Source organism: Argiope bruennichi, chromosome 6 (assembly GCF_947563725.1).
Source record: "Argiope bruennichi chromosome 6, qqArgBrue1.1, whole genome shotgun sequence".
Taxonomy (NCBI): Eukaryota; Metazoa; Arthropoda; class Arachnida; order Araneae; family Araneidae; genus Argiope; species Argiope bruennichi.
Window position 1 is genome coordinate 73,913,898 of NC_079156.1, and position 24,583 is coordinate 73,938,480.

Sequence of the window (24,583 nt, forward strand, 5' to 3'; positions counted from 1 at the left end):
ATCTTAATTTACATTTCCACATCTTTATATTTTTTCGAATGTCAAGGAAAGAAATCATTACAGTGGTCAAATTCCGCTTGAAGATTTTAATCTATTCCCCATCCCTTTTGACTTTTTTGCTACTATTTGAAATTTTTAAGTGAAGTATTGTAATGACCAAAATTCTGACTTCAAGATTTCCAAATATCCAAATGAATTGTTAAATTCGTGAAAAATTAAATTTCGGAAGATATTGATCTATTCTGCATATTTTTTTTTTTACTTTCTCGCATCTATCTATCTCTACCAATAATGAAGGTGCGCCTGTCTGTCTACAAGTCTGACCGTTTGATTTACAACTATCAAATTTGGTAAAAGTTACCTTGGAGGGTGGGAATGTACACATCGTGGAGATATTTTTTCAAATTTTAATCAATTAAAAATTAAGGCTGAATTTCGGCGTTTCTCCACAATAATTTTCAAAACTTGAATAAATTTAACACCGCTTCATAATTTAAAGATTTTTTTTTCTTTTTCTTAAATGATTCAGTTTACTAGTAATGTGAAATTTAAAAAAAAAAAAAATTTGGCAATTTTTAAAAAAATATATTTTGCTTAATTTCTATCAAAAGCATGTATTGTTACTTTGAAATTCGAAATGTTTTCATTATTTTATCAAATATTTAATTGCGTGATATTCCTGTATCCTTTAAAGTTAAAAAAAGATTCTATTTAATATTTGTGCAATTTACAAAACAAATAAAAAAATGAAATTACAAAATTGGGGTATTTAGAAAATATATGAACCAGACATTTATGTTTTTAATTGTGCTATAATGTCATGTGAACTGGTTTGCGGTAAAAAGATTCATATACATAATGAATAGACCTTAAGGCAATCAAAATATCACCGCTTTAATGTTAGTCATATTGGCAAAATTATGAACATGAAATGGAATCTGAAATTAAATATAAACAGTATTCTTGATGAATCAACTGGTGGCTTGACGTCACTAGTACTAATACTAATAAAGTCGAATGTGTGTGTGCCTGTCTAAGTTTTGATGTTCTACAAATCAAATTGTTTGACATATAGCTACCAAGTTTGACACATATACACATTGGAGGGTGGGAAAGTACATCTCAGGACGAATACTTTATAATTTTAATTATTTAAAAATAAACCTAATTTTGACGTTTTACCGCGATAAATTTCGAAAATACTATTGCAAAAAAATACATTTACACCGTTCAAAGTTTTTACAAATGTCTTTTATAATGAGGCCAATTTAAAAATCGTATAAACTTTCCCAAAATTTTGCATTTTTTTTTGTTTAATTTTCAAGATATAGTTTATATTACTGCACTGATGTTGAAACTATTTTCATTTTTCATAAATTATCTGATTGCGTTAATTTCGTTAATTTTTTAATGAAATTAATGCAAACAAACAATTTATTAACAAAGTTTTTTTTTAATATCTGAGTAATTTTCGAGAAAGTTACAATTCCATGAAATACATTTTTAATAGGGCATTGATATAATTAAACTTCTCTCTATTAGATTGGTTCATATGTACAATCAACAAAACATATGCAAGGCTATAAAAATGGCACGACTTTAAAATCACCGGCCGACCAGCTGTTTGCGAAAGCGACTAGCCTGATATGTACAGAGGAAGCATTATAATAATCAAAAATTCCACTTCATTATTTTGATCTATTTTCCATTTCTTTTTCTTTTCTTGAATCTATTTGAGATATACAGAAGAAATATTGGAAATATGAAAAATTCTAATTAAACATTTTGATATATATTCCGTTTATTTTCATTTTCTTGTATTGAAGTATATGAAAAAAGTATGTATTTTAATTTTCGAAAATATGACTTTAATATTTGATGAATATCCAAGATTTAATTGACATCACTTTCCAAAAATATTGATAAAATGACACATCAAGACGATGAGTCATTCTAAAATGGAATGTTGTAATCGAATTTTTATTGTCTTCCTGATTAATTAGAGTTCTAAATTTTATGCAAATTCACTACCTGATGCAATAGAATTCTATTCTTTTCCATTAGTGAAATTGCGTTTTAAAAATATCTTTTAATTGAATTTTTGCCATGTATTTTTTCTAGAAGTAAGCTATTTTTAATAAAAGATTTCTTTTTTACAATTAACCGAAATGCGTAGCACTACCTTAGATAACAGAATTAAATTCTAGTAATGAACAAAGGGAAAATGATGTAATAAGTAATAATTCGCGGCACAATATTTAACGCAATTTTAAAGATTTATATATTTATGTAATTTTGTCTTCCGATTGTAATAAAAATAAAATTTGATTTTTTTATAGAATTAAGTCAAACGATAATTTTATAAATTATTAAATATAAAATCTAAAGAAGATGAAAAACAGCAATAAAAAGTTAAAATAGTGAAGAATTAAAAAAAAAAAATTACATTTCTTGTCAGAAACCTTATAGAATGAAAATATCTTAGCTCTAATTCATTTGCAATAACCCTATTTTTTTTAAAACTTACTTTTAATTATAGCAGAAATGAGCGGAAGTGTTTTTCCCGAAATTTTCCTGTGTACTCTCTCTTATAAAAGTGTGACCCTACCTTCTACCTATCCGTAAAAAATTGTGAACATTGAATAATGCCACAGACATTCTGAGACATTTGAATCTCCACGAATTCTGAGATTGTATTTTCAGGTTTTTTGGTTTTGGTTATATTAACGTCCCGTTTGAAGCAACACTAGGGCTATTTTGGGACGGACCTCGTAATTTTGAACTGCGGTCAGATGACGAGGACGGCACCTCAGCTGGCACCCCCCCCCCTCTCCACAACACGCCACACCAGCGGGAGGACGTTTGGTCATGACGGATTTAACGTGCAACAGACCCCCTTACACGACGGTTCCTCGGCGGAATCGGGTCACGAACCCGAAACCCTCCGGTTCCGAAGCCGAGACCTTACCACCAGGCCACTGCGGCCCCGATTGTATTTTCAGAGTCTCGCACATAAGCATCTTTCATAGCATAAAGAAGAGAACGGATATTTGTTATTAAATGTATGTCAATGTTGAACAATAGTTGCAGAAAAGCCTAATAGTTAATGATTTTTGGCGATTAATCGTTGGCATGCAGTTAATATACAAGTAACAGAAAATCGAATATGGATTTTGGGTGTTTTTCCTTTTGCCGATCATCGTGTCTACAAGCATGCACAGTCTGATAAACGGTTAATCTTTAGACAGATATAGTTCGAAAATTGAAAAGGATTTACACATTCTATAGTAAATTTGTTAACCAAATTTTATTTCCTAAAGAAATTATCAGTGGCTAAATTATAAAATTATTTAGCTTAAATGCAAATGCTATATGTCTGTATATGTTTTTTCATAGACAGGATTATAGTCAAGATCTTGAGAAATTTGGTTCTAAACGATACGAATTAACATTATAGATGTTAAACTCGTGTAACAAATTTAAAGGGACGGGATAACCTGGTTGGTAGGACGTTAAGCTCGCATCCATTAGGTTGTGAGTTCGAACCCTGCCAACCAGAGACTCTACGCTCACACGTCTTAAATCGCTAGTAGATAACTGTCAGCGGGCTTGTAAAGTCACAACCAAACTTGATCTGTAGCTTTCTTCATTTTACAGTTATCACGGTCAGTTACAGTTACAGTTCGACAAATGGACAGATGAACTTTCTTAGAATGGATTTCGCTCAAAATTTGATAAAAATCTAAAATTTGGTATTAAGAAAAGCAACAGATTTTATCGCTAAAGCATTTTTATTTCGTTCTCAGACAGATAGAAAGCGTAACACATGGACATAAATAAGTAAAGGTCTAAAACATGAAAATTCGTCAAAATCTCTCTAATTCAAAAATTTTGAACGATTATAATACTTTCTCTTCGTATATTTCACTTATGAGAAAGCAAAAATATATCTAATTTTGTCGCAATGCACGCTTGTATAGATGCAATAATAAAGAGAATAAAGAATACTATTATAAATATTTCAAAAAATTATAAATCCAAAAAAAGAATTGCAGTAAATAAAGTTGGTATTTTTGAAAAATTAATTTTTAAAATTTTAAACTGGCTTCAAAATTTTCGAGGGAAAAGTTCAACTGATTTTTTTTGAAAAGATTATAATGAAATTTTGGAAAACCTTTTCTTAGTGAGCATTTATTCTCTTAATTATCTATTAATTTGGTAGATCTAAATCCTACAGATTGGTCTGTATATAGTTAGGAACTATTTTTGCTTCTTGCATTTCGCTTGATGCAGTTTATTCAAAACCACCAGCCTATAAAAACTAACATGTCAAAGTCCCGCATCATAAATATCAAAAATGTTAAATATAGAATATTCACAAACTTTTTGATAAATAATTTAAAAATATTCCTACCTTGAGTTTTATCTAGTAGTTCATTTAACTATGCTTCAATTAAAGAAACTTGTTGAATCTGAATACATTTCACCCAAACGATATCGAATATAAACGAACTTAGATGCGACAAATGATAGCCTTTAACACGCAAAATCAGCTTTCCGCAATTTTTCAACAAGCTATTCGATAACAAGATGTCGTCATTCTGAAAACCTAAAAATAAGAATTTAGGGTGATATCATAGAAATTTTATTTGAAGAAACGAAATGGAATGATTAGAAATGCTAAAACAGGCGATCTCAATTTTTGTTATAAGACTAAGGTTTCCAGACTAATATGTTTTCTGCAAAAAGGGTGAAAATTACGCAAAAATTGTTCAAAACATTCTTAAGGAAAAACAGTTAGAAGTGGAAGGACCAATTTTGGCGTTTAATTAATTCTTCGTAATAAGAGTTCACTAAGGAGGACTTCCCAAAATTTTAATTAATTAAAAATTATCTGAAATTTCAACTTTTACCCTGAGTAATTTTAGAGCAACTTATCGAACAAAATTCATTTTCCCACCATTTTAAAATTTAAAAAGATATTAATTCTTTTCAATGATGCCAGTTCTTTTTCCGTAAAATTTGTTCTTGAATTTTAAAAAATGTTTCGAAATTAATTTTAAACACCATTCGTAACACTTCTTTTTATTGCTGCAATAAACTTTTTCAAATCAAAATTATTGTTTCATTAGATTTTTCACTTGCGTGTTTCTGCAGATGTTGATAGTATAAAAAAAGAAGTTTGTTTTCCAACATTAATTTCAAAGTAAAATTCCCACCTCAGCTTTAATTATTATGATGTGATAAAACATAAAAATTAAAGGATCAATCGAATTTTTTGGCAATTTTAATATTTTCTCTTCATACAAGAAAAAATGATAATGAAAAATCTTGCATCGACTCCTCGACTTTCCTTTTATTTTCATGAAGGGCGTCGTTTGTAATTTGTGATCAAAATATTGTGCTTGTATTTTACATAAAAAAAAACCCTCGACTAGATTTATTAAAATTGTTTAAATATGTTCATAATAAATTTTCTACTGAAATATTTTCTTCTTTTTATTTCTTAAATTTGAATTTTTTTCTGAAATAGTTCCGGAATATATTACCCAGAGGAAATCATTTTAACACTATTTTAAGATTTAAAAATTTATATTTCTAATGATACTAGTATAACTGACGACTTTATCATAGAGAACTCTAATTTAAAAAACTCATTTTAAACGATGGTTACAATAACTAGAAATAAGTTGAGTGTGTTTAATATTTTCATGTGCTTATATGTTTGAAGAATAGTAATAATGAAAAATTCACATTAGAAATTTAATCATAGTGACTAACTACGTGCATATTTTATAAAAAAAATTATCTAAATATGCCGCCTTTTTTATGAGTTTACAGCACGCTGATGAAACAGGAGAAAGTATTTTGTAAATGCATACCTTGTCCCTTAACGAATTTCAATATTTATCCCATTGCATTTTTGAATTATCGCTATCAAAATACAAAAGGACATACGGATAATTCTAAAAATATCTATTTTGGATGGAGGGAGTTCAGTAACGTTGGAACTTATTAAAATTTTCCAAGTCGAATGTTTTGACTATTAAAATGTTTTCTTTTCGTTTAAGGTAAAGTAAGAACTCATTTGAATGATCATTTTGTGCAAATCAGAATTGAAGTACTGTTCAAATAAAGAAATATCTCATGATTATGTAAACCAATTCAGAATCTTTTTTATTTAAATTTTGCTGCATTAATTTTTACTTTGAAATAAAAATAAGATCATCCATCTATAATAATAATAAATTTGAATGTGTGTGTGTTTTTGCGCTCGACAGCTTACAACTACCAAATTTGGCACATATACATTGAAAGGTTGGATTGTGCCCGTCGGGACGATTTTTTGAAATTTTAATTAATTAAAAATTAAGCTGAATGTAGAATTTTTTTCCACGATAACTTTTCGAAAATCTAACTGCACACGAATAAATTTTACACCGTTTAAAAATTTTTAAAATCGTTTTTTAATGATATCAGTTTAATAATAAACGTGCAAAATTTTGCTGAATTTCGGCAATTTTTACAATATTTTTTCTTGCTGAATTTTCCAACAGTTGATTGCATTGTTGTTCCTGAAGTTAAAACCGTTTTTATTGTTTCATCAACTATATGACAGTGGGATTTTCTACCATTGTTGAAAGTCAAGAAAGAAAGCTTCTGTTTAATATCTATGTAGTTTATGAGGCGTCTAAAAATGAAGTCATAATACTCAAAACTTAGAAGATACGTGAAGTGGATATTTGCGTTCTTAACCGGCCTATGATGTGATGGAATTGTCTGCATTAGAAAGGGTCATGTACACGATACTTAGAATAAGTAAGACAATTAAAATAACTCGGTTCAAATGTCAAATAATTTGACGGAATTATGGGCATTTAGTTATATCGAAACGATTTATCTGAAAATAACCATTTTTGTTGAATCAGCTAGTCGTCTAAGGCGACTAGGTTCTGGAAAATACACAATACTGGATGGGCGAGATAAAGACCTGTGGGAATTGTCTAAGCATTATTAAGTGATAAATGGCACATTTAATAATGCTTAGCATATTAAGTGGTACAATCATGGTAAGTGATAAATAATAGGTTATTAAATGGGTCATTAAACTATGTTATAAACGATGACATAGCTTATTTCATTAGCTTTACGTTTTGAAGCAGCATTAAGGTTAATATGACGACGATACACTAACCAGGTTTCCAAGCGTCGCTACGAAGACATTTGATTCCAGCATGTTCAAATGGCAACTCTTCAGTTGAAACGGGTTTCGAACTTTGAGACTTCCGTTCCGGAAGCGAAGACCTTGACACTAGCCCACCGCGGTCATGGAGATAAGATAAGAAAGCCACATTTTATATTTAAATAATCTTGTTGATCATTTGAACTGCTTCAACAGCAGAGTACGATTTGGTTTCCGTTTTACTGCCGAGACATAAATAATCGATAAACTTGTCTACATGTTATTCTTATCTTATGACGCACATGGATCCTCATTTGTTTACTATTCAATTGCTTATGCAGTAAACATATATGAGTGTTTCATATGGCAGACAGGCAAATGATAAGCAGAGGTTACAACATACTCTCATTATTCGTTGTGATGGATTGTTAACACGGTACAAGTCAAATCTATTTTGGTGTCTTCTCCGTTTAGCACACGATATCCGAATTCTTTGAAATGCCGCAAATCAAAGAGTTATTTGAAGTTGAGATATGACTACAGACATTTAAGTAAATGATTCTGTAATCTGTAGATTAAAATTTATTAAGGGAACATAATTTTATAAAGGTATATTGTGAGTCAACAATGACTAATGCAGCCTGAACGAAAATTATTCAGTCAGTCAGTAATGAACTGATGAGATCTGAATGAAAGTACTTTTTAATTAAAGGTAAAACACCCAAAACTCGCCAAAAGTAGTATCAAAAACAAATTCGTATTGCAATCTTATGAGCGCTCTTAGGAAATTAGGGAAATGATGTCGTGATCTTTAGATTAAAATGTATTAAGGAAACATCAATGAATAACGCTGTCTAAACGAAAATTATTCAGTCAGTCAGTAATGAACTGATGAGATCTGAAAGAAAGTACTTATTAATTAAAGGTAAAACACCCAGAACTCGCCAAAAGTAGTATCAAAAACAAATTCGTATTGCAATCTTATGAGCGCTCTTAGGAAATTAGGGAAATGATGTCGTGATCTTTAGATTAAAATGTATTAAGGAAACATCAATGAATAACGCTGCCTAAACGAAAATTATTCAGCCAGTCAGTAATGAACTGATGAGATCTGAAAGAAAGTACTTTTTAATTAATGGTAAAAGACCCGAAACTCGCCAAATGTAGCACCTAAACCAAATTCGCTTTGAAATTCTACGAACTCGCTTCTATCTAAAGAGAAGAAAACCAGCATCTCTTTACGCTCTTTATGCAAAGTTTACAGGAATAAAATCGTACTTTAGGCAATGAATCGTCAATCCTTCACCGTTAATTAAGTACTTGAATGAAAAGTACAAAATCAATTGTCGTGATAGGCGCAGTTCGACCAGAACAGTGGAGAACTGTGACGAGGACACTGTTAATTACTGAGTTTTGTTAATGAGTTAATTTTAAAATCAGGTCCCCTCTAAATGAAAGTTTATATAGAAGCCAGAAATAAGCTGGCATCTCGTACTGACTATCCACATTTTGTATAAATATCTCAGTCGATTTAATTTCTAAACTCCAGATCATGAGTTCGCTTTTAGATGTTTTCAAGTATGATGTACCGATTTATAAGAATTTAAATTTCCTTGTTTAAAATATTGAAAAAATGATTGATTTTCAGAAAATCAAATTTTGGTGGCATACATTTCAAAATGCAGTAGAAAGAAATCACAGAAGGAAAAGAAGAAAAACTAAAAAGAAACAATCAAAATTATCATTTACGAAAAATATCTTAAATGAATTATTTTATAAGGCATTTGGGTGGTTAACGATATTTTATACTCTTATTCCACTTATACATTAACAATTATTTCATGTTTCCAGTCTGGGATTTAAATAACTAAAAGTATTTGATTCATTTTGAAAGACTAGTTTCTAAAAGCAGTATTAAATACCTAAAAAAAAAAGGGCAATTAAAATGATTAAATTTCCTTTAAATCTTACATAATGAATTATCTTTTACAATTAAAGATACAAAATCACAGAAAAAAAAGTAATTATTAAAAGCATTTACTCTTATTTTCCATTCAGTCTTATAAAAATGAAAAAAAATTATTATTTCGTTCAAAAATAATAATAAAAGTACAGATGAAAATTCAAAATGTTCTATCAATTATTCTGTAGCAGAAGATTATTTCATCACACAAAAACAAACAACTAAACCATAAAATAAATATTAACTTTTTTCTCTATAAATAACATCCCTTTCCCTTTGTGGAAAGTAAGGTTTTATTGACACTGTTACATCTGCGAAACGTAGAATTGTAGGGATTCCCAAATCCAAAAATCGATAAATTGGACGAAACAGAAACAGAACAATCTGATGAATCGCCATTAAAAAAAAGAACAAAGGACCAGGAACTTAAATCTTTTACTGAGGATCATAAGCTGATTTTTTTTACAACCATTATTTTTTTTCCCGCTTGTAAGGACCAGGTGCTGGCATGAACAGCACAAAAGAGATACGGCGATTTCCGAAGCGTATCGTTTCCAATACAGTTCATTATGTTGGTTACGGCAGAATGGAGTTTATTAGTATTTGACAGGTTTCTTTGTGGTAAATAAATATCAAGGAGAAATGTACTACATGTACTTGATTGTTTTACAGTTAACATTTGAGATGGCATATATATGTAGTTACTATTCAAGATTTAAATACAGCTCAGAATTCAATAAATGCTTAAATAATGACCATAATCTGTTCAGTGAGCTGTTTCGAGTTGCTTGTCAATCGAATTGCTCATTATTTGAATTTTTCGTCACTGTTCATTTATTTATAACAGAACTGAAACGTACGTATTCTATTTGTTTTAACAGCTTGGTTATTGTAGACATTAATTCTTCTATTCAAGCATTGCACAATAGAGGATCTTCTTTTAACAAACTGCTCAATTTAATCAACGCATTTTCAATTTCAGGGGAGGGGGGGCATCTCGAAATGAGGATCAGAAGCTTTCGGCACGATAGTTGGTTCTCGCCATCCTGGAGCGTACACGAAAAGGTGGGGATCTGGTCGATGGCGAGACGTGCTTCCTTAGGGAAGGGTTGTACCGTGGCCGGTGATCGTCCTTAGGATTCAACCACAGTTCCCGCCCGTGTTGCTGTTGCGGCGGTCCGGTCATTCAGTTATTTTATCCGTGTGCCTTCGGGCGGATCGGAGAGTCAGTGATATGACTAATTCAAAATATTAGCAATATATTTTGTATTGATTTTATTTTAGTTATTTGGTAAAAAAAAATCTATATGCTTTGTGATGTTCCCTGACAGTAGTTGAGTTCAAAAAACTTTCTCCTACTATCTAAATCTCCATATTTGCCTGACGCATCATTGAATTGATCCAGAATTTTATCCTTTTTTACAAAACGATGTTTGAATTTTCATACTTTTGTCTTTGTTTTTTGACCGTATGCATGACGCAGTATGGCCTTTTCTGGCTCTTGTGCCAATAAAATCAACAATCCAATCGAATCTAACCCCCTCCCCAGTGTTAGACTTTTTGGGGATGAACAAGGGTAGAGGAATGTGGAGAGTGGATGAAAGGAAACGGGGTATAGGAGGACGGGAGATTCTTGGACGCTACCAAGGAAGAAAGCTGTCGAGAATTTTAATGACAATTTATTTAATATATTTGCTGTATAAAAGTAAGTGTTATACAGAGAATATTATTTAAATCAAGATATTGTAAATCAACGACGTGCATAATTCTCGTTCAGTCATTGACTGGGGTTGCTTTAAGCGTCTATATCTCCAAGATGTTACATCTTTTTATTTATTTACTAGTCGCCTTTGGTATCTAGTTGGTTCGCCGGTGATATTGGTTATCTTTGATTTCAGTTATAATGGTTTAAATACAACTTCATGTTAAAGATACATGAAATCTCCAAGCATCCAAGATGTATTTCTCTAGTTGTCTTACATATGCTCCTCTCATTGTATACATGAAAGTTTTTAATGGAGGCAAGTCCAATGACATCATAACGCTATTGAAAATTAATGTGTGGCTCATCAATCTTATGAATCCCATGTTAATGTATCTTCACTTTTTTTTATCCGTCTCGTAAACTACACAGATACTAAGCAAAATCCGGAATTTGTAACTTTCAACAATGGTAGAAAAGGGCGCGACCAAATAGTTAATGGAACTATGAAAACGATTTGATCTTCAAGGCAACAATGTAATCTATTGATGAAAATTTGGCAAAAAATGTCCTTAAACAGCTGCCAAAATCCAGCAAAAATTTGCGCAAGTATTAAATGATATCATTGAATTTATTCTCACCTGCCACTCTAACATGTGAAAACGATTCACTCGTTGGCCGATTTACGTCTTTGTGATACATATGCCATCAGACAACGCAAATGAATTTTGGGATTTGGATATTAAGGGATGAGCAAGAACTAGACACGTAGCTTATTTTCAAACAAGGAGTAATAGTATGTAAGAAGATAAACTATTATAATTTATAATTTTCGTGTGACTGTAATGTCTCGTAAATTAAATCAATCTTCAAAAAAAAAAAAAAAAAAAAAAAGGGGAAAGAAATTACAGCCAGAAAGACGAAACATATATAAGGAAATTACGGAAAAGGATGAAAAATCTTCAACGAAGATATGATCCCCGTCATCTGACCATGGCGAAATTTCATCTCCTATCCAAACTAGCCTTCGTGTTACAAACCCAACTCGACTTTAATCCTTTCAGGAACACAAATAATTTATTATGAAGCTTGGAAATCATATTAGTATGTACCCAAATTCATAAAAACATCAGTATTGGTGCAGTCACTTATTGCGTTTATTAAACCAAAATGCCTTTTTTTCTAATAGATCATCAAAAAACTACCACATGGCAAAGATAAAAGCTCTAAGAAGGTTGTTTTATACAGTTTTGAAAGAATTTTAAATAAATTTAACCAAAAAAAAATTGTAATTAGTATGACCTAAGCCTATATCTTTAATTTATTTCAATTCTTATTACTTATTAAAATCTTAACGTTCGCTAGAATACGAGACATTCACTATATAAAAGTTATAATGAAAAATTTATGTAATTCAGCCGCATTAATATTTTAAAAATAAAGATGCTGTTTAAATCTACAATATTAGCTCTTAATCACGAACACAGGTCATTTTTATACTGCCCATTTTATAGGTTCACTCAAAGCAAGCTCGCGCATTTTACAACCGTAGATGATACTATCGGTAAACTTCATTTTCTTTGTGTACAGCTAACACTGGCATTTTCAACTACTAATCGATTTCAGCACAAGGGAGAAAGTTTAGATAGCGGAAAAGTATCTGATTTCAGTCTTTTAAAAGCGTTTTATATATTTTTTTCTCCCCTATATAAAAAAATGTTCACTGTTTAACTTTTATTTCATATATTGACTTAAATTTAGTGATAGCAAAGAAAATACAAACCAGTAAATCTTGCGGCTTTATTGATTAAATGCAATTTTTGCACTTGGTTAAGGCTTTATTTTTTAAAACTTTAGAGCATTTTCTGGATACATTTATTTTTCCTCTGAGTTTTTATATCCAATAAAAAAAATTGAAAGTGAATATAATTGATCCCAATTCGCCAAGCAGTCAAAAACAAAGAAATTATTTTGCTAATAATTGATCATGTTGATGTGAAAAAGTGTAGATTTAACGAGCAAACATAAATATTTGTTCTAAAGATTAATCAATTAATTATTTCATAAAGTACATCCTATATAATCTGACTAATTTTATAAAATAATATTTTATCAATTTCAAATGAAAATTTGAAGGGTTTCTAAATCGGTTAGTATTCAAAAAGTTTTTGGATATAAATATTTCTATTAAAATATATTGTTACGAAATTTCCAGGTTCGTTTGGATAGTGGATGTGATATGGTGTGGAGAACGCTCAATCAGCAGGCGTCAGAAGAAAAAAAAAACAACGGCGTTTATTTACACGAAGACAGGACAGCACAAAGACGACAACTATGTACAGCAGAGACGAACACAGTAGACGACAGTACCACACTTCAGTAGACAGCAGCACACGAAGCGGATAGACAGAATCCAACAGGAGAGGAGTTCCTGGGAGTTTCGCTCTACCGTCTCTCCAACGGCTGACCTTCTCGCTTTAGCTACCGACTCGCTACTTCACACGACTTCACGTACACCACTTCTTCTTCCTCGCAGCTTCAGAGTGCCCGTCTTTTATAGTTCCGGGAGGCGGGGCTAGAATCTTCCAGTCCAATCAGGACGTCTCTGGGTGTATCTCGGTTCCTACTGGATGGATCGTGAAACTTCTAAAACTTTCCAGTATGATCCTTTTTGTCACCAAAGTCACCAAATTCATCCGCAAGTCGCCAAATGGTCGCCAAGCTCTGAATTCATTGACGCTCAGCACGCACAGGACAAATCGTACATTCTGTCTTTCTTACGATGACACTAGTCGTACTGGGAAGCAAAATTACAGGTTTGTAACAATATATTAATAGCCCTATTGTAAAGCTAAAGTGTGCTGTAAGCAAATTGTTTCACAAATGGAGGTGGGGGGAATGCAATAGAAGAATTCGGTTTCTTTGACTCTGAAAGAAAGGTGGGGAGGGGTGCGTGGGCATTGAGTATGGGAATATAGACGGTTTCCTAATTCTGCATACTAGTTCTTGCCACTCCCTGAACAAGCAAAAATAGTGTGTTAAGTTTCATAAACGCCATCAGCGTTCATAAATATTGCGGATGGCGGGTCACAACTTTTCAAGAATGGAAGGTTTATAATGGTGTCTCCATTGTTCAAATTACGATCGAAGTATTATTATGTACAGCGTATTGCCATTAAGATACATAGGATGGCTCAAAACCGAAACGGGATTATTTCATTATGAATTATCCTTTCGATTTTCTTGTATATTTGCACAATTTTGCTAGTTTTCTATTTTGTTTTCCGTATAGTGAAGAACATGTCCTTTAGTTTTTATCTTTCATCAACTTGCTCTAAAATATTTAAACAAATTTACAAACACTACATTAAAAATTTTATTTTATCTGGCTTGGAAAGTTTTAGATTCATCATGAAGAGATAAAAACAGATAGGCAAACAGAAAACCTATCTATCGTTGGCAAATTTCATCTAAAATATAGTATATCTCTACAATTCTAGAGATAAATCCATATGTCAAATAGCATCTATCTTACTGATAGCTTTTCGAAGTTAACATGCTCATATAAATACAGAACAAAGTGATGAATCCATAATTCAGCACTTTGGCAATTCGACTTCCCCCATTGTACCGGCATATTCAGAAAGTTGAGTAAGAAGTATGAAAATATAAACGTATAACTGTTTGTCGATGTTAGTGGCCTTGGTGCAATTATAAATAACAGGCTGTTGCTCAGATTGTAATTATAAAATTGTGCATGTATCATTTATGTATATACTGTATACTCCCGAGTATCCGACCTAATGTGGCGGAAAGGCAGGCCGGGTAACAAAAAAGCCGGAATGGTCAGAGTTCTATGAATTCATTTCTTTCCCCACCAATACCAGAAGATAAAGTTTTTATATAAAAACACACTGTAATAATACGTATTTTCTCACTTCTTATTGAGTGCTAAGCCTTCCATTTACTACAATGTGAACCCAGCCGTGGCCCGATTAATCATCGAAGCAGTTGTCGATAAAGTGTTGAGTTAAAATAGAAGACTTTGTACTGGTAGTTTATATATATTTACATACTGCACTGCACATTTCAGGAATATATTAGAGAAAAAGTAAGTTAAAGGATATAAACTGTTCATATTTTAACATAAATTCTGTAGTACCCAACTTAAATGCAGGAAACATAAACAAAAACATTAACCAAATTGTAGGGTAATTTTAAAGAAAATTGACTCAAACTGATTTTATTTTTCATTGCTAAATGATTACACAGATATTGAAAGGTAACCCTAATATAAGAATCAAAACTTACAGTTTTTAGGTTTTCGAAAAAATCCAAAATAGATGACTTAATAGACACCGTGCTTTCCTAATTTAATTACGATAAAATAAACGTATAGTACGGAAGCTGGATAGTCGCGAACTGGATACTCAGGAGTTCACTGTATATGAAAATCAATATTTATTTTTATGTCTTTATTATAAATCTACAAGATGAATTATGAGTCTATAAATTATTATGAATCTACAAGAAAGTTAAAACAAAAACCAAGACTATTTTTTATATTTAAAAATCCCAAAACATGGCATTAATTTTGCAATACAGCCTCTAAAATGTTTTTTTTAAGTATGCAATAATCTGAATCATAGTACAATAATAATAACAAAACAAAAATGTCGCAACGAATTGTGGCGTGACATTGAAATACAGGTGGTATCAGCAACGATAAAAATATGTTTTGCAAACGATTTTTTTAAAATATTTTCTTCCCTTCATTTCCTCTGAATATGAATTCAACATGCGTATTGTATACGATTCACGCTTTTCATAATGCGTGTCGAAAACAGCCATTTCCTTTATTGTAATATCTTGACAGCTCCGATGAATCAGAAATAAATGTAGACAGTTGCAACTGTCTATTGTATTTTGAAAATAACATATGTTTGCATTATTTCTAATATTTACCTATTTTCTGTGTTACAAGCTGAAAATTAAAAAAAAGAAGAAGAAATGCAATTGTTTTGGTTATTAGAACAGTATAAAGCGCAAAAACATAAAAATGAGAATTAAAAATCTTTAGGAATAAATGAAAAAAATTTAGATTTGAACAAAGGCAAGTTGTTGAAAACAAGTCTTAAAAATTCTCGGATTCAATTCCAATCGTGTATAAAATGCTTTTAAATTGCATAAAGTAATATTTAGATGTGGGTGTGCTAGGATTCGTGTAATACAAGATTTAATTTTGAGTATAAATTCATGCAAATATTAATAAGTTGAAGGCAAATATTATTAAAAAAGTCGTTTGAAGTATATAATAAAACAAGGAGAGTGATTTTATTTATACAATTTAACATATTCCTTTTATTTTCTCGTATACGGAATTTACAAAGAAAAAGTATTATAAATAACACCAAAAAAATTTAAAACAATTTTTTTTTTTGATGAAATTCCATCTTTTAGACTCCATGAGTTCAAAAAATATATTTTTGACATTACATTTGTTTGACTCTCTGACTATGAACGCTATGGCTCAAAAATGTTTTGTTCTAGATGTATGAAATCTGGAATAGGGTCTTTACACCAAGTTCGTAGATTTCCATTAAATTTTGAATGATATTCATTCAGAAAATGTTTATTTGTTCGGCTGTCCGAGTATAAGCGAACATGATAATTACTAAACGTAAAGGGATATATGAATAATAAGTCGGTATCGTTGCAGATTTAATATCTAAAATGTAGATACTTAACAAATTTTGAATTAAATTCACGAAAGGATTGAGCGACTATCTGTCAGTGCATCTTCATACATGCAAACACGTTAACTCGAACATATAAAGGCTTAAATAAATGAAATTTAGTATATATTTTTGCTACTAAAATTGCTGTTCTGTGTCAAGTTTTGGTTTTAATCGTTGAAAAAAAATGACTTCTAAAATACATTCTTAGTTCTTTTTATACTGCGCTTATGTGTGGACTATAGAAATAAAAATCTGAGTTCTCTGGTTGTTCACACCATTACTCAAGATCCAAATTTTTATGCAGATAAAAAAAATAATACTTTTATTAGGGAATATGTGAGAAAGTTTCGGTCCTTCGGTTCGGTTCCCTCTGGCTAGATCTCTTTATAAGAGGCTGCATCCCTTGAATGCATTCATAGAAACTGGAAAAGGACGCAGAAAACCCTCAAAGATCATATCCAAGTCCGCAAATAGAATCTTCCCCTAAAGCTTTTTCATATAGTGATATAATGTACCGCATTTTGCGTTCGTAGCCTAATGAATAATGCTGAGCAGAACTGTTGCATTAGAAATTTTTATTTTTTCATCTGATAGCTGAGCTCATAAATGAAGGACGGCACATTGAATACTTATAAAACGCAACAATCAATTTTTTTTTTGTTGTGTGTAATCTATCGATCTGCCAGCTGTAGAATCATGATATGGTTTAGGTGATTCTGATTTTCTGGTATTAAGGCTATGGTTAATAAAAACACTTGTACGCGCTTCTCTTAATAATTATTAATAGTCCATTAAATATTTTCTCATAACGCTTTCTATACAGAATCTTGATTCTCTTTTTTCACTAATTTAAAATAATGATTGTATTTCACATTACCAAATGACGTTTTACAAGGAACTGTCTGTCGCTCATAGGAAAATTATTATTGTTATTATTTAAGATGTAATTTACATTTTTCGTTAAAATTTCGTATAATAATGTTTTCTCGCATTCTGTCCGGTGTCATGTTGCGTCACTGATTATATCATGATAATCACATGATGGTTTCGCTCCTAAACTAGGAGACGAGACGGTAAGACGTTCCTATCACATTCATTTACCTTTTTTATGCATTTTTATGTTAGTTAAGTAATATTTTGTCCCTTCATTAACTTATATATCGCTTCTTAATAAATATATGTCAAGTATTAATGCTGGTCGTTGTCTTTCCCCACAATAATGTTCTGTTTAATATTGTTTTCAATGCTTGGATTACTGAATAAACAATCTGCTTTTTAAAATAGATTTTGCTATTGTTTCAATATTTCAGGACGGCAGTCTCAAGCTGCAATGAATCGTGATTGGAAGCGTAGTCGGAGTCGTAGACAAGTAACGAGTCTCCAAGAGGATAGCGAAGCAACGACGGAGTTCTAGCGTTGTGTGGAGCCCAAGCCATTGCCGAACTGAGCTGTGTGCCGAGTCCTATTGTGGAAGCAGCATCGTGTCTTGTGCGTAGCCAGTCGTGTAGTATTGAATCGGCAGTTAGTTACAGCTAAAGCGAGGAGACTGTGAAGAAGTTCAGCCATTTGGAGAGAGCGTATAGCGAAGCTTCGAGGATCCCCTCTCCTGCTGGATTCTGTCTGGCCGCTTTGTGTGCTGTGATCGATTACTACTTGTGGGCTACTGTTTGCTGTATTGCGCTGCTGTGTGCTGTCCTGTGTTCGTCTAGGCTTTAAATATTTGTCGTCTTTGTATTAGTGTCTTCATGTTAAATTAAAGTCGCCGTTGTTTTCTACTAAAGAACTGGTTATTTCTGCATTGACCATCAAATCGTAAAGAATCCTTACGGACGAGGAAGTAAAATCCATAACATTATTTATTGTGAAGTATGTTTTTGAGAGAAGATAACTATTTCTATTTATTGTGAAGTATGTTTTTCAGAGAAGATAATTATTTCTATTTATTGTGAAGTATGTTTATGAGAGAAGATAATTATTTCTATTTATTGTTAAGTATGTTTTTGAGAGAAGATAATTATTTCTATTTATTGTGAAGTATGTTTTTGAGAGAAGATAATTATTTCTATTTATTGTTAAGTATGTTTTTGAGAGAAGATAATTATTTCTATTTATTGTGAAGTATGTTTTTGAGAGAAGATAATTATTTCTATTTATTGTTAAGTATGTTTTTGAGAGAAGATAATTATTTCTATTTATTGTGAAGTATGTTTTTGAGAGAAGATAATTATTTCTATTTATTGTGAAGTATACTTTTGAGAGAAGACAATTATTTCTATTTATTACTGTGAAGTATGATTCTGAGAGAATACAGTTATTTCTATTTATTGCTGAATTTGGGAGAAGCATTGTTTTTAAGAGAAGACAATCATTTCTATTTACTGTGAAGCAGGTTTTTGAGGAAAGAGAATTATTTCTATTAATTGTTAAGTACGTTTTTTAATCAAGAAATCTCATGTAGAAAATTTACTGTAGATTTCAAATTTAAATTAGCGTGGCGGTTCTATTTGTAAAGTGAATGTGATTTAACTCCCATTTCGATGTCATCCGAAAGTAAAATCTTTTAAACAAATCAATAAGCCAGCTGTAATATGGAATTACAGTGACATTACCTTTAAGACTCAGCAACGATATGATTCATCGCTTGAGAATGGAACTTAAGCGTTCTCGATCAATTCTTCCGACTTCAGTGACGAAGACTGATTGCTCAATTGCCACATCCGGTTAAATAAATTCAAGTGACGAGAATCAGCTGCCCGGCAGGTTGTTGTTCATACTGTGACACACTGGCGAGAACAATCGAGTGTTGAGTCGTATGACAAGGCCATTCTCGCGTAAGAAGTCGGAATTGAAAATGATACTTGGTGTTATTGTCGGTAGAAATGCTTAGTCTTCGAAAATTGTGAAATCTTCTATTCTAGAGATTAACCGCCATCGTGTAAACAGAAAATGCGGAGGTCAAAGATGAATACAGATACATTTGTATGAAAAGTTTATTATGATTATGCATAAAAAAAACGAGCAAATAAGATTTTTTAAATGTTTGTTTTCTCATATATTAATGTTTCCCTGACAGGCGTATTATTAAATATTTTTAATTCATTTTTAGAGTTTATGTATCAAGTTAATTATATCTTAAAAACAAAGCTTTTGCACATCTAATAGTTTAACTTTCTAGGATTTTTGATGAAATTTCGCATTACTTTTTAAAACTGATAATTTTTTGTTGATTTTGTGTAATTCTTACAATTGTAATTTGAAGCAGTGACAGTAAACATTTGCAATATAAGAATTTTTTACAGAAAAAAAATTGATATAAAAGTATTTATGGCACAACTAAAATATTTCGATTACTTGTTTTATAAAAGATATTTCATGAAATAGAAGTAAATTCCAACTAAAAACTTTCGTTTCCCGCAAATGCCTTTCAGAAAGGAATCAAACTATTTTAATTGTAGAATTTACAAATTATATGACAAAAATGAAAAGCAACCATACACATTTTTCAATTAATATTTCCTCTAGCAGGTGAATTATTAAATTATTAATTATTTATTCATTTTTGTGGCATATTAATTAATTAAATCTTAGAAAGTATTAGCACTTCTAACATTTGAACTATTTCTGATGAAATTTCACATTACTTTTTTAAAACTGATAATATTTTAGTCGATTTTGCGAACTTTTTATAATTGCAATTTGAAATAATGAAAATAAACATTTTCAGTACCAATTTATCACTGAAAAACGTTGATATTAAAGTAGTTACAGATCAGCTAAAATATTTCAATTACTTGTTTTATTAAAGATATTTCATGTTATAAAAATAAACTCCATATTTGGAATTTTTGCCAAATAGATTTTGAAAGTTTGATTTTCGTCAAATGGATTTCGGAAAAACATAAAACTAGTTTAATTGTAGAATTTATAAATTAGATGGCAAAAATTAAACTTAACCAACACCATGTATTATCAATTAATATCTCATAATATTTTGGTTATTATTAAATCCTGAAATGAAAGGGAAAATAGAAATCCTTGTTTACATATGAACTGTAAATCAAAACAATTGTTAAAATTGTTTCAATTCAGATTATAAAACATTTGTAATTATATCCATCAGAGAAATTTACTAGAGTTGTAATAAGTTATTTTGCTTTAATTAATTTTCAGTTTTTTTTAGATTCTAGCTTATAATTCGTTTTTAAAAATATAATTAAATTTTGAAGTGAATTTTTCTCAAATTTAGTACTTGTGGTACTTCTAGTATAGAAATGAAACTTTATTAAAATTAATCGAATAATTTATAAATTCTGAAAATATTAAAACGGAATATTGTCATGGAGAATACACAAAATTCTAGGGCATCAGAAAGCTTGCCAGAATTTGTTTATATTAAAATGGAATTCATCATTACAAAATTGAAAATGATATGTAACCAAAAACATATCAAGCAAATTCTTATTATAATGTTTGTTAGCACAGTAATCATATCTCCAATTGAAACAGATTTTAAATACTAAGACATAAGTTTGCAGCATTTTTTAAATCTCATTTTCAAATAAATAAAAGCGTATTTTTGATATTTTTTAATTATACATGTCTGTAATAATGATATGGTTACTAAAACGCCATTAAATTAATTAATTAACGTTCTATATGTGCCCAAGGAAAAATTGTCTAGCTTCAAAATAAATAGCTAAAATCTTCAGTAATTTTTTTTTCTAAATTATTTACAGTATAGCCCATATTATGATATGTTATATGACGTCATCAGAAGAAATAATGCCTTAGATCTGCAGGCTAAAAATGCCGTGTCCTATAGTTGCTGAAATTAGGATAGTTTTTCTTTTTATAGCCCTCGCGTTTACAAGGCGATTTTCAAATGACACAAAGATCGTCAATCTACATTAAACATAAGATGCCAAGATTTCGTCATGATTATATTCCCGGGTTTACTTGGCGATTTTTAAATTACGACAAAATCACTAACGCTGAGTTGCCAATCGCGAACCATCAAGTTGGCGAAGATTTTCATTTTTTGGCGATTTATCACGGTTGCCGTAAAAATAAAGTAACAAGATTAATTATTGAAGAAATAATTAAAACTAAGACTTTTACTTAAATTCTTTGTTCAAGCCAAATATTTAAATCAAGTGAAAATAAAACCAACAGCAGATCTTTCCATAAATGCTTTTTGTTTAGTAGAAAATTCAGCATGATTTCCATCACTAATTTTTTTTAAATATTAGCAAGAGATCAGACATAATTTTTAATCTGAAAGTTGTCTCCAGACTTTTCAAATGCTACTTTTCCGATTTATTTGTAAGCCAACGGTACTCTTAACAATATTTTTTAAAAATGGGTAGTATGCACTTAAGAATTCGGCCAAATTTTAGGCAATATTTATTATTTGCCACTATAACCCTTTTAACAATAACCATTACAACTTTGTTATGAGTGGCAGTTTCAAAATGCGAAACTAGAAGACAAAACAGTAAACAAATGATATTTTAGATAAATACTAAATATCATTTGTATATCAAACAGCGCACAAAGCGAGTTCGCAAATTGTACTGACTAAGTCTATGGCAAAGGATACCGACGTGCTCTGATTGGTTTAAGCCTTGGCATATTTTTGGCAATGTTTGGCACTCATAATAGTGTAGTTTTCGCTGATTTGGCTCAAACCTTGCATCTTTCATTAGTTTTATGGAAGATACGAATGAATATCAACACGATCTAATTTTTATTAATATAATTGTTTTCTCTTAATATTACTAGTAATACTACTAATACTAATTAATAATAATTATAATAAATATTATTAATAATACTAGTAATACAAGTAACTAATGTTGTTTATGCACAGAAGTATAAAAACAATATGAAAGCAATTATTCAACATATGATGCAGCAATTAAATAATTCTTAGTTTTCTATGATTTTCGTGCCTTTATTAGATAATTTATGCAGTCATTGAAACTTGTTGCTGAACGTTTGTTACTTCCCCATCAACTACATATGGGGAGATGATTACTTAATCCCCATAAACGTATAAATATGTAAGCTTTAACGGAATATGTGATTTCGTAGCTAATATTTTTAGTTATATCAAAATAATATTAAAAAGAAACACACACAAAAAATATTTTTAATAAATTGTAATTTTTATATTTCCTGAATTTAGGTTTCAGGATTTGATCTTTTCCGCTGTATATCTGTTCCAGATTAATATTCCATGTAAACCGTAAAAAATAGGGGGAGGGGGGGTAAATTCATAAATTTTATTTATTTTTATAAAAATATATTTCGGCATGGCATCTTTTTGGCAAAACATTGCCAAAAAGATGCCAAGGCTTGAACCAATCAGAGCACGTCTGTATCCTTTGTCATAGACTTAGTCTGTACAATTTGTGAACTCGCCAAATTTTAGGCAATATTTATTATTCGCCACTATAACCCCTTTAATTATAACGGTTATTATTTTGTTATGAGTGGCAGTTTCAAAATTGGAAGACTAGAAGACAAAACAGCAAACCGTACAAAATGATAATAAATAAAATAACAAGATATTTTATATCTCAAAAAATGTACAGAATATTATTACCTTCATCACTGCCAAAAATTCCCAGTATATCACTATTTCAAAATATTCGTCTTTCGAGACTGGATGTAAACTCAAAGTTTCCATAAGAAAAGGTATTTTCTTTGTTACTGTACTCATAATCCAGCTACGCCCTTGGCTCTGAATGGGAAAGGGACGTTCCCGTTTTTGGCCATATTTCAAAACACGGACCGTCTTCACGCAATACTCTCATTTGTATGAGAGGAAACGGCCTGGCGTTGGAGAACCTGATCCTTTCTTATCCTTTTTCTCGGATTCAGAAAGTACGTTGAACATGAACGGAAACTCTAATTGGTAGAACTTTTATGACAGTTTTCTCGTAATTTATTAAAATACTCGGCAATAAATAAGGAAAAGATTATAATTATTTGGGAAATGTGCTACTTTCTGTAACTGATTTTCAAATATGGAGTGTAGAATTTATGACATTTTTCATAAAAATATGTCGTCTAAATGTATAAAATGAAGGTCAAGGCTTCCTCTTTTTTTTTTTTAATTTTTATATATTCGAAGTATAGATTGTAGACGTCAAAAGTTCAATCATAAATATATTATTCTCAAAATTCAACAGAGAAAGAGCAGAAGGGCTCTATTAATAATATATCATAATATATGATAATATATCTATTATATATAATAATATATATATATATATATATATATATATATATATATATATATATATATATATATATATATATATATATATATATATATATATATATATATATATATATATATATATGTAATAAATTTTGTTGTGAAGCATGATGCAGTTTGAAGACAATGAAGATACTTTTAATTTCGTGACGTCGTTTTATTCATTTTGAAGAAGCAAGCATATGTACAAGCGACGAGCACACAGGACGACACAGAAAGGAATGAGGGAAGAGCTCTTGGACATTTTATCCCTGGTTATATAACCTATGATTTTGATAGGGAAAATATTTCTTTACAGTGCTAATGTATTATGAGATTTCGATAGGGATTTTCATTACAGGCGCCGAGAAGGTAGGGGAAACACAGGGAGATTTTAAAAAAGAATTTGCATGATCAGCGGTATTTTATCTCTTCACGCGCGGTGTGGAAAGTTAGATTTTAGCTGATTCAACCATTTAACAAAGCTTCTCTTGAATTAATTAAGTAGAGACTGTGGAATTGTTTCACGAAATAAGAGAATATTTTTAGAATGAAGTTACTATGGGCTAAATTAAGATAAAATCTTGAAAATTAATTAAATTGAAATTAGAGTTAAAATATCATTACATATATATATATATAAAAGTAAATGAAATAAAAACTGACAAAAATATACAGAGCTATAGATTTGAAGACACTTTTACAGGTTTTGCCAATTATTTAATTAATTTTT

The 24,583-nt window shown here is 30.5% G+C and overlaps 1 protein-coding gene across 3 annotated transcripts in view; it reads right to left on the reverse strand.

Annotated features, from left to right (window-relative positions):
* LOC129971364 (alpha-(1,3)-fucosyltransferase C-like) overlaps positions 1–24,583 on the reverse strand; it is a 71,590-nt gene that overhangs the window by 26,928 nt on the left and 20,079 nt on the right. Inside the window, exon 1 of one of the 3 annotated variants that reach the window (XM_056085063.1) lies at positions 23,194–23,337. The exons of 1 other annotated variant lie outside the window; for it this stretch is intronic. The gene's annotated coding sequence lies outside the window, so the exon portion shown is untranslated. Of the gene's footprint in view, positions 1–4,414; positions 4,437–23,193; positions 23,338–24,583 lie in introns of those variants that run through there. One more of the 3 variants, XM_056085062.1, reaches the window with a different exon arrangement.